The sequence below is a fragment of the Bufo bufo genome, chromosome 9, assembly GCF_905171765.1.
Source record: "Bufo bufo chromosome 9, aBufBuf1.1, whole genome shotgun sequence".
Classification (NCBI taxonomy): Eukaryota; Metazoa; Chordata; class Amphibia; order Anura; family Bufonidae; genus Bufo; species Bufo bufo.
The window spans coordinates 29,062,766-29,075,328 of record NC_053397.1 but is presented as its reverse complement, the minus strand read 5'-3'; the positions used below and the strand labels follow the sequence as shown (position 1 = coordinate 29,075,328).

The following is a 12,563-nucleotide window of genomic DNA, read 5'->3' as shown; positions in this document are numbered from 1 at the left end:
ATAGAGGTACGGCATGTTGAGGATACGGGAGCAGGAGCTGCGCCTGCGCAAATAGCAGCAGGTATCAGCTGTAATATGTAGCTGACAGCCATTAGATCTAATTCCAACAGTAAATTGAGCTCTGATCATCACTATTTAATCTCTTAGATGCCACAGTTAATAGCAAATGTGGCACCTAAGGCTACTTTCACACTCGTGTTTTGGCTTTCCTTTTGTGAGATCCATTCAGGGCTCTCACACGCGGTCCAAAACGGATCAGTTATGCCCTAATGCATTCTGAATGGAAAAGGATCCGCTCAGAATGCATCAGTTTGGCTCCGTTCAGTCTCTATTCCGCTCTGGAGGTGGACACCAAAACGCTGACTGCAGCGTTTTGCTGTCCGCTTGATGAAACTGAGCCAAACGGATCCATCCTGGCACACAATGTAAGTCAATGGGGACGGATCCGTTTTCTGTGACACAATCTGGCACAATAGAAAACGGATCCGTCTCCCATTGACTTTCAGTGGTGTTCAAGATGGATCTGTCTTGGCTTTGTTACAGATATTACAAATGGATCCGTTCAGGACGGATGCATGCGGTTGTATTATTGTAACGGATCCGTTTTTTGCAGATCCATGACGGATCCGCCAAAAACGCGAGTGTGAAAGTAGCCTAAGCAGTTAGGGTTCAGCTACACAGCAATTTTGGGCGCAACATGTGTCGAGCACCCAAGTATTGCAGTGTAGCAGGGCAACCATAGAAATGATTGGGGTTGCAGCGCGACTCTCGTGTTTGCCACAACCTTGACTCCCGAATAGCAAAAAATCCAGCAGTATAGGATTTTTTGCAATTCTGGGGTTCTGGCAAACGTGCAGCCGATTTGCTGTGTAGCCAAAGCGTTAGACAGAAGAAGTGGCTCCCTTTGCCATCCCATCAGCAACTCTATACGGTTTCCATGAAAGGACCCCACCGATCTAATAGTTGTCCCCTATTCTGTTGATAGAGGGTAACGTGTAACACCGGAATACCCCTTTAAGCCTATTAATCCAATCGCACTGCCTGTTAGGGTTGATCTTGCTGAATAAAATTATACCTGTCTTTTGAAAATCAGTTGTAGACTTCCAGAAAAAAACAAAACACTTTATTCTTTGTGCAGACGAAAGCTTCAGTGAACGTGGCTAGCAGAGGAAAGCTGAGGTGCACCGGTGTAGGCCCCTTGATGCACTGAAGCCCTGATTTGCAGAAAGAATAAAAGCCTTTTTTTCTTGGGAAAGCCACAATAGATTTTCTCAAGACAGATATCATTTTAATCAGCACGACCAACCCTACCAGCTGTGTGTCTGGTTTATTAGGGTTGACATTGTGGACAGGTGCCCTTTAACCCCTTAGGGACCCATGACGTATCGGTACGGCATGGTTCCCGAGTCCTTAAGGACCCATGACGTACCGGTACGTCATGTGTCGTTCCGATAACCGCCGCCCGGCGGGCGGTGATCGGAACAAGGTGCCTGCTCAAATCATTGAGCAGGCACCTCGGCTAAATGCACGGGGGAGTCCCGTGTCCCCCCCGTGTCGGCGATCTCCGCAAACCGCAGGTCAATTCAGACCTGCGGTTTGCGGCTTTTCTAAGTTGCGGCGGCGGTGGTGCCATCGGGTCCCCATGGGGCTGTAGGGGGGACCCGATGGCATGGAAGGCTGCCTTCCAGTGACGAGCCTGTGAGATGCACCCCCCTGGATCTCACAGGCCGGAAGCTGTATGAGTAATACACACTGTATTACTCATACAGCCAATGCATTCCAATACAGAAGTATTGGAATGCATTGTAAAGGAATATACCCCCCAAAGTTCAAGTCCTAAAGTGGGACAAAAAATAAAGTGAAAAAAAAAGTTGAAAAAATAAAGTTTTCCCCCCCAAAAAATTTAAGTTTCAAGTAAAAATAACCAAAAACGTCATTTTCCCCAAATAAAGTAAAAAAAAGTATACATATTAGGCATCGCCGCGTCCGTATCGACCGGCTCTATAAACATATCACATGACCTAACCCCTCAGATGAACACCGTAAAAAATAAAAAATAAAAACTGTGCTAAATAAACAATTTTTTTGTCACCTTAAATCACAAAAAGTACAACAGCAAGCGATCAAAAAGGCGTTTGCCCACCAAAATAGTACCAATCTAACCGTCACCTCATCCCGCAAAAAATGAGCCCCTACCTGAGACAATCTATTGGCTCAGAATATGGAGACACTAAAACATCATTTTTTTTGTTTTAAAAAAGCTGTTATTGTGTAAAACTTACATAAATAAAAAAAAAGTATACATATTTGGTATCGCCGCATTCGTATCAACAGGCTCTATAAAAATATTACATGACCTAACCCCTCAGATGAACACCGTAAAAAAATTTAAATAAAAACTGCTAAATAAACTATTTTTTGTCATCTTACATCACAAAAAGTGTAATAGCAAGCGATCAAAAAGTCACACGCACCCCAAATAGTGCCAATAAAACCGTCATCTCATCCCGCAAAAATCATACCCTACCCAAGGTAATCGCCCAAAAACTGAAAAAATTATGTCTCTCAGATTATGGAAACACTAAAACATGATTTTTTTTGTTTAAAAAAAGAAATCATTGTGTAAAACTTACATAAAAAAATGTATACATATTAGGCATAGCCGCATCCGTGACAACCTGGTCTATAAAATTATCACATGATCTAACCTGTCAGATGAATTTTGTAAATAACAAAAAATAAAAACGGTGCCAAAACAGCTATTTCTTGTTACCTTGCCTCACAAAAAGTGTAATATAGAGCAACCAAAAATCATATGTACCCTAAACTAGTACCAACAAAATTGCCACCCTATCCCGTAGTTTCTAAAATGGGGTAAATTTTTTGGAGTTTCTACTCTAGGGGTGCATCAGGGGGCTTCAAATGGGACATGGTGTCAAAAAAAACAGTCCAGCAAAATCTGCCTTCCAAAAACCGTATGGCATTCCTTTCCTTCTGCACCCTGCCGTGTGCCCGTACAGCGGTTTACGACCACATATGGGGTGTTTCTGTAAACTACAGAATCAGGGCCATAAATATTGAGTTTTGTTTGGCTGTTAACCCTTGCTTTGTTACTGGGAAAAATGGATTAAAATGGAAAATTTGCCCAAAAATTTAAATTCAGAAATTTCTTCTCCATTTGCCAATAACTCTTGTGGAACACCTAAAGGGTTAACGACGTTTATAAAATCTGTTTTGAATACCTTGAGGGGTGTACTTTCTTAGATGGGGTCACTTTTATGGAGTTTCTACTCTAGGGGTGCATCAGGGGGGCTTCAAATGGGACATGGTGTCAAAAAAACAGTCCAGCAAAACCTGCCTTCCAAAAACCATATGGCATTCCTTTCCTTCTGCGCCCTGCCGTGTGCCCGAACAGCGGTTTACGACCACATATGGGGTGTTTCTGTAAACTACAGAATCAGGGCCATAAATATTGAGTTCGGTTTGGCTATTAACCCTTGCTTTGTAACTGGAAAAAAATTATTAAAATGGAAAATCTGCCAAAAAAGTGAAATTTTGAAATTGTATCTCTATTTTCCATTAATTCTTGTGGAACACCTAAAGGGTTAACAAAGTTTGTAAAATCAGTTTTGAATACCTTGAGGGGTGTAGATTATAGAATGGGGTCATTTTTGGGTGGTTTCTATTATGTAAGCCTCGCAAAGTGACTTCAGACCTGAACTGGTCCCTAAAAATTGGGTTTTTGAAAATTTCTGAAAAATTTCAAGATTTGCTTCTAAACTTCTAAGCCTTGTAACATCCCCAAAAAATAAAATATCATTCCCAAAATGATCCAAACATGAAGTAGACATATGGGGAATGTAAAATAATAACTATTTTTGGAGGTATTACTATGTATTTTAGAAGTAGAGAAATTGAAACTTGGAAATTTGAAATTTTTTAAAAATTTTGGGTAAATTTGGTATTTTTTTATAAATAAAAATGTTTTTTTTTTTACTTCATTTTACCAGTGTCATGAAGTACAATATGTAACGAAAAAACAATCTCAGAATGGCCTGGATAAGTCAAAGCATTTTAAAGTTATCAGCAGTTAAAGTGACACTGGTCAGATTTGCAAAAAATGGCCAAGTCCTTAAGGGTGAAATAGGGCTGAGTCCTTAAGGGGTTAAGGAGATACAGTAAACAGCTTCTGCAGTCATCTCTCCTCCCTGTGGCCATTTTTCCTACCCATAGACCAGCAAAAACACAGACATCTATATGCAACGAAGCACTCCTCCGTTGTGCTTAATATCACACTGCATCCTATCAGCTGGATGGAGTTCAGCATCTGGTGCCTGCCAGAAAATGCATTTGATCTTTAGAGGATGAGCGCAGGCATAGTAGTAATTTGCCCAGCACGGCAGCTGTGAACTATATAACAAATGGGGACACCCGAAGCGAGTAGGTAGCGGCACGGTCAGTTCTGTCCGCAAATTAAGAGTTCAAGACAGGACAGAAAACTGCGACTGTTACGGTACAGGGTGGTGTAATGCTGACAAAGCCAGGGGGTAGATTAAAGCTCCTGGGCACCCATACAAAATTAGTAATAGTGCCCCCTACCCTGTGCCAGTTAGAATACTGGTGTCCGCATATAGGGCAGAGCAATCTTCTTGCTGAAAGGCCTGGGTGCGACTGAAATCTCTACAAGCCCCCTGTAGCTACACGCCTGGATAAAATGATTCAACCTCGTTTAATGTTAAAATACAAGAAATATAGAATTGATTTTATTCAAATTAACCCCTTAAGGACGTGGCCTATTTTAGACTTCAATATAAGATTTATTTATTTTAGTTTTTTTCATCTCCGCATTTCTAAAGCCGTAACATTCTTATTTTTAAGTCAACATAGTCGGGCAAGTTGTATTTTTAGATGGTACTATTTTGGTTATATGCAGAAACCGGGGCTCCTGTCTGATGGTCCTCTTTCCTCTCCATCTTGCTAAAGTCTATCTCAGTAGAATCTAAGGCAGGCAATAGTAATCTGACGACCGTGGCTATGGTGTCCACTGTGGCATACAGGGTCTTGATGGCACATCTGGCCAGGAAGTGTCCAGGTGTGCAGGACATCCTAGCAGTATCCCTCCCCTGCAGTAAAGTCTGAATGGCTGTAGTTGCAGATTAACTTACTAACTCCTATGCTTGGCTATGCAGATTCCAAGTTCTCCTTTTCTCTCCTTTTCTGTAGATCTTGCAGAGATCTGTTAGTATCTGGAACTTGAGGCCCAAGAAGAAGAAGCACATGGACTTTGCTTCCTTCCTCTCTGAAACTCCAGTCTAGACTCTCCAAAAAGGATAGGGGGTAGAGCCAGCCCACATCTAAGCTCCTTTGATGGCTGAGCCAAAGTTATCAACCTTGGGATTGCCATCCACATACAGTATACTGGTTGACATACATAACATGGTATACAATGTATGACATTAGAATGAATTAACAAACCATTTGTCAGTCTCTTTGACACACTAAAGAGACTGCATAGCTGCAGATGTAGTAGAGCTAAAATTGACTCTGATAACACATGGCACAGTATTATCTTGGTTATCTCGTGGCAAAAGCCATTGAAAAGTTAGTTATCTTTTTCTTGCCATTCTTTACTTAACGCAAATTAGATGTTCGACATTAGTGATGAGTATTGAAAAATTTGATTTGGCTGCTTTGCTGAATTTTACAAACAAAATCGCTTCACAGAGAACAATTTTTTGTAAGTAGTGGGTGCAATGACAGGGAGCGGCGATTGCGCTGCTACCCCAACCCCCCCCCCGTACATGAACCCCTCACATGTCATGTTCATAGCTGATCGCGGCATCTGACTGCAATAATACAGTGCAAAATAAAAAAAAACTTTTAAAATCATACTTACCCTCATCCATTTGATCGCGAAGAGCTGGCCGCCACCATCCGGATTGAAGATCTAGCATGAAATCTTTTGCAGCCTGTGATATCGTCATCACGTCGGCCGGTGTGGTGACTTCATACGTCACCGCGCACAGGATTTTGTGCAAGATCTTCAATCAAGATGGCAGTGCTCAAATGGATGAGGTAAGTATGATTTTTTTTATTTTTACCGCCATTTTCCCTGAAGTTCGGATCAAATTCCACTTCGTCAGGTTTGATTTGCTCAAACCTATTCAACATGTACAGAGAAAAACGGCTAAAAATGCCAGATACAAGTCATATAATGGCCAGCAATAGTGGCGGCTACATGCAGCAAGATTTCCTAAATTTTATCATGTAGATGCAGATATATTATGAAATGTATCAACTTAATAAATGAAGGCATAGTACGTTTGCCTGAGGTCTCAATGGGATGTTAGGCCAATTCTGTATTCAACCATGGAGCCTTTTAATGTACACCCTGTCTATGGTAAACTTCCTAGAAAGCCAACTGACCTATAGGTGATCACTAGTGATGAGCGGCAGGGGTCATATTCGAATTCGTGATATTTTGCGAATATTTTGTAGAATATTCGTTATATATTCGCGAATTCGTATATTCATTATATTCTACATTCTTTTTTTTACGCGAAAATCGGAAAGGTAATGATCGCGTAATATGTGAATATTGCGCGCTCAATACAGGCGTGGGTCAAAAACGAATATATAGCACTATAGAATATAGTGCTATATATTAGTTTTTAGAATATTCATAATTTTTTCCATCTGAACACATGATTCCTCCCTGCTTCTAGCTTGTGGGCCAATGAGTCATTGGCCCACAAGCAACTTAAGCAGGGAGGAATCATGACTTCAGATGGAAAAAAATCATGAATATTAAAAAAAAACTAATATATAGCACTATATTCAATATAGCGCTATATATTAGTTTTTTAGAATATTCGTCATTTTTTTCCATCTGAAGTGAACACATGATTCCTCCCTGCTTCTTGACGTCATTGGCCCACAAGCAAGGAGCAGGGAGGAATCGTGTTCAGATGGAAAAAAATGAGGAATATTCATCATTACGAATATATAGCACTATGTTCTAAATATTCGCAAATTCTCGAAGTGCCGATATTCGCAATTAAAATTTGCTATTCGAAAATTTGCGCTCAACACTAGTGATCACACAAAGTCAATGTAATGGTCCTGATCACATCTAAACTGAAGCATGGAATCTAGCAGCGCTATCCACGTAGGTACCACACCACCATTTTTAGAACATTTTCCTTTTCAGAAATACCAGCACTAGAAGGATTTAGGTTCTTGCTGCCGATAGCAATAATATGAGCAATTGGGAACTGGTTACAGCAGCCAATACCTTCCCGAAAAAAGAGAACAATACAAGAAGTGTTGCATTGTTTCATCAGTTCTTATTAATATCGCCTCTCCTGCTCCAAGACATGGAGATGTCAGGGTAGTGATAGATACTCTTTACAGAGAGTAAAGGAAACTGCTCCACGCTCTGCACGACAGCATCTGCTTTCCAACCATCTCTCCTGTTTGCTAGTAAAACCATCACATTTGCCGCTTGCTCCCACACCATATGTTACTGACAAATGTTGCTAACTTAAAAACAAACAATCATTTTCATCAGGATTTTTCATGGGATGAAGAAAATGCCACCGAGGGATCGAAACCCTAAATTAAAAGGAACTGGAGATGAGGTTCGCAATCGTAGGAGGCTCCGGGTATATATGAAGCGCTAATTAGATAAGAGATGTCAAACATTTTACAGCAAGACCTGGAAAGTGATTGTCATGACCCTTGGTAAGGTCGTGACTCTGTGTCTGCATGTGCGGTTGCCGTTGGCAACGTGGTTTGCATGTGAGGCATTTTTCCTTGGATGTGGTGGGTGTGACCTCTGGCCTCCTTTATATGTTGGTGTGTTGGAGCCTGAGGTCAGAGTTTGTTTACCTTGCGCTGTCTGTGTGTCCCCTCCGGTGTCTTTCTGTCACTCCCCCCCCCTTACCTGTTGTATGTAGTAATAGTGTGGGTCTTGCCTGGAGGTTTGATTGTGGTGTGTTGCTCCGGAAGGGGCTTGCTTTCCCAGAGGGGTTTAAGCGAAGACAAGACTGTGGCTTTCCCAGCCTGGAGCCTCATTCCATCATGGCAGCGGCAGGTAAGTGTGGATAGCATTGTTATGTTGCTGTGTAACATACCTGCCGTACTGTTTTTCCCATGGTCTTGCATCCTGTCTGCTACTGGGCCTCTGGAGACACCATTCATCCGTGGTGAAGGATGAATGGGTGGTCTCTGCCCTGTCATCAGGCCTAGGGCATAGCAGGGATAGCAGGGTCCTAGGTTGGTGAGCATGAGCCCCCTTACCTTCTGAGGCGGCTCATGCGCTAGGAGTCTGGGGAGAGCTCAGGGTTACATTAGGAGGTGACCTGCTCCCTGTTCCCTGCTATCTGGCGTTGCAGCCACTGACATTGCACGGTGGGGGGTTATCCACATTCCCCGCCGTGACAGTGATTGTAGAAATAAAGGGAGGCTGGGGTGATAAGATTGCTAGGAGGACTCATGGAGCATTAAACCATTGCTCCTGGCAGAGCAAAGTTTGTCATCTGGCACCGCTTATTGGGATGTCTCTGGTCGGCGGTGCTATCACAGAGCACAAACAGCCCAGGACTAAGATAAATGATAACTTCTCTATGTAACATGAAAAATGATGTAATCAGCATTTGGTACTTTCAGACAGTGAATAATGGCGGTAGGATATAGCGTATTTCCAAAGAACAACTAAAATTGATGTTATGCAGATGGACCTTGAGGTTTGCTAATTTAATTCAGTTCTGCTCTCTGCGGGCAGCTCCAATAAAGGGGGAGATGATTTTGATTTTCTTCATATGTAAAGCTGTTTCATTTCCACCAGAAATTTAAGAGCCTGTGGGTCTGCTTACTCCACCCACATAGTGAAAGCCTGTGAGTCCTCCTTTTCTTGACCACATAGAGAAAGACTGTGAGTCCTGCTTCTCTCAGTCCCCATAAAAAAAGCCTATAAGTCCTGCTTCTTTCGAACACACAGAAAAAGCATGTGAGTGCCGCTTCTCCCAACCACATAATAAAAGCTTGTTAGGTCTGCTTTTCCTACCCAAAAACCTGTGAGTCTGCTTCCTCCACCCACATAGAGAAAGACTATGAGTATGTTTTCCAAAACCACATAGAGAAAGCCTGTGATTCATACTTCTGAACACATAATGAAAGTCTGTAAATCCTGCTCCTTCTGTCCATATAGAGAAAGCCTGTGAGTCCTGCTTCTCCTACCCACATAGTAAAAGCCAGTGAGTCCTGCTTCTCCTACCCACATAGTAAAAGCCAGTGAGTCCTGCTTCTCCTACCCACATAGTAAAAGCCAGTGAGTCCTTCTTATCTTGTCCACATAGAGAAAGCCAGTGAGTCCTGCTTATCTTGTCCACATAGAGAAAGCCAGTGAGTCCTTCTTATCTTGTCCACATAGAGAAAGCCAGTGGGTCCTTCTTTTTTTTTTTAAACTCGCTTTATTGAAAAGTAACAAGCAAGAAATGCAATAAAACAGTCACATTCAAGTACAATCAATTACACATCACAATGCCTAGGTGTAATACAGCAATAAAGGTTGTCCTATTTAAGTCATTGATGGTCAAGACGTATCAGTAGTGCACTTAGCAGTAAGCATCCATACCAAAAACGATGACACATGGTTAATTCTCTGCAGTGAACATTAATCCGGATAGCCGCAGCAGGTAACAGAACGTGATGAGACAATTAGGTTATAGAGTGCAGATGATCTGCCGTGGCAGTCAGAGGAGAGTCGCACCAGGGTCCCCATATCTTTTGGTGCTTCTGTGAGCATCCTCTACGGGAATACATAATCTTCTCAAAGGGAATTATTTTATTAACAAGGGTCTTCCATTGAGTGATCGTGGGTGGCCTGTCCGCCATCCACCTAAGAGCAATAGCTTTCCTGGCTAAAAACAGGGCCTCCCTAATGAAGGTGAGTGTGTAGCGTGGTCTCGAATCCTCGTCTAAAATTCCCAAGACGCAAATCTTCGGGCAAACCGCCAAAGTATCTGGGATCAGGGAAGAAATGAGCTCCACTACCCCCCTCCAGAATGATTGAATGTAACTACAGTCCCACATCAGGTGCCAAAAATCCGCGCCCAACTGAGCACATCTATGGCATCCGGTGTGTGATCTTCTACCCATTTTATATAGCCTAGTAGGGGTGAGGTAACACCTATGCAGAATAAATAACTGAATCAATCTGTTAGTAAGGGACGGGGATACAGTTATCGGAGCTTCAAGGGCCTCACTCCACTCACCATCTGTCAATGTGGGTATATTCCCTCTCCATTTACATTCTGCACTCAGTGGAGAAGCTGAAATTTTAAGGTTGAGCAAATGTGTATATAAGGCGGATATCAGTCCCCTCGGTCCTTGTGTTCTGAAGACCCCAATGAGCGGATATTGAGATACTTGTCTTTTAAGATCTCTAATCTGGGCCTGAAGGGCGTGTCTCAACTGCAAATACCTAAAGAAGTGTGGCCTTAAGACACCCGCCTTGGTCTGTAACTGAGTAAAAGAGAACAGAATGCCATTCTCATAAAGATCTTTCAAATAGCAAACACCGTACCCTCTCCATATCCTCTCTCCTTCACAGTGTAACAAATGTGGAAATAATGGGTTGTTCCATAGTTGTATATCATCTGGTAAGTCACTGTATTGCTGCATCTTTGCAGCCCTCCACACCTGATGCGCCAGCTTGTGAATCAGTACGAGTGGACCTGTTAGAGATGACGGGCCCTCCAAAACCGGCCACAGGGTGGAGAGATGCAAATATTCCTGCAAGTAATATTCTGAGTTAGGAAGCACATCCTGGGTCACCCATGGCACCAAATAGCGCAACTGGCCGGCAAGGAAATACAAGAATAGATCCGGCAGGGCTGCCCCGCCCTCGTCCCAGCTCCTCTGTAAGGATTTCACGGCCAATTTACGTCTGTTCTTACCCCATATAAATGTTGCCATGAGAGAGTGAAGTTTATCGAAGAATTTGCGTGGTATGGGTACACACGCATGTTCCAATAGGTACAAAGCTTTGGGCTGAAGTATCATTTTGATTAGGTTTACGCGTCCCATGATAGACAACGGTAGGGTATTCCAAGACTTAAATTTATCTATGAAATATGACACCAAGGGGCTCGTGTTTAGGTCATGTGAGGTGGCAGGGTCTTTAGTGATGTTGACTCCTAAGTATTTGAATTTGTCAACTACCATTAGATTCTGATATACCGATGGCCACTCTGCGGCCCATAGCGGCATTATGGCCGATTTTGCCCAATTTATGCATAGACCAGAGAAGACCCCAAACTGCTCAATCAATGTGATTGCTCGGGGCAAGGTAACCTCCACTGAGTCCATGTACAAAATAAGGTCATCAGCATATAGGCCCAGTCTGTCCTCCCTATCTCCCATAGCTATGCCTTTAAAAACATTATCCTGCCTGATTCGTAATGCTAAATGCTCGATAGCTACCGCAAACAAAAGAGGCGACAAGGGACATCCCTGCCTGGTTCCCCTGTATAGTGCAAACGTTGACGATAGAGAGCCATTGATCAGAATATTCGCAGATGGGGATTTATAAATGATATTGACCCACCTAATGAAACTAGGACCAAAACCAAAACATCCAAGGACGTGTTTCAGATAAGGCCACTCTACAGAGTCGAACGCCTTGGCTGTGTCAAGCGCAGCCAACGCCCACAGTCTCCTGTTCGCGCAACCCAGCTGAGCAATAACCTGCGCCCTACGTATGTTGCTGGAGGTAGATCTACCAGGGATAAACCCAGATTGATTCTCATGTATAATGGACGATATTACTCTGTTCAATCTGTTTGCCAGAATTTTTGTGAGGATTTTGTAGTCTAGATTTAATAACGATATAGGGCGGTACGACCCACACTCTGTAGGATCTTTGTCAGGTTTTAACAAGACTACAATAGAGGCCTCGTACGACGATTCTGGAAGACCGTCAGCATCCAGGGAGGCGTTATACATGCGCAGAAGCTGTGGTGCCAGAATATCCCTATATTTAGAATACACCTCCAATGGAATCCCGTCTGGCCCGGGGGCTTTGCCTAAATTAAGTCCCGCTATCGCCTCCTCTACCTCTTCCAGGGTGAATTCCCCATCCAGCATTTCCCTATCCAGAGCAGACAGTTGCGGGTGGGAAACCTCCTGAAGGTAGTCCTCTAGTATCTGTGTGGTATACTGAGCACGAGAGCCATACAGGTCCTGATAGAATTCCCTGAATCGATCCAAGATACCCTCAGGCTCAGACACCACCTCCCCTTCCCTGTCACTAATGCGTAATATCGGCGGAGACATGTTATTCCTCCTCACTACCTGCGCCAGCACCTTCCCCACCCTGCTGCCCTGTTCAAAGGTTTGTTGCTGCATGAAAAGCATCCTACGGTCACTTTTTTCTTGCAAGTGGTTCATGTACTGTCTACCCTTCATCATCCAATCCTTCCTATTCTCTTCAGTGGGGTCTAAGACATATGCAGATTCTGCATTCCTGCACTGCGTGCCCAAGTCCTCCTCCCTACGGC

At 43.1% G+C, this 12,563-nt stretch overlaps 1 protein-coding gene across 7 annotated transcripts in view; it reads right to left on the bottom strand.

The window, feature by feature from the left end:
• The window catches only part of CADPS (calcium dependent secretion activator), a 434,676-nt gene that overhangs the window by 225,537 nt on the left and 196,576 nt on the right, over window positions 1-12,563 (bottom strand). The window lies entirely within an intron of this gene.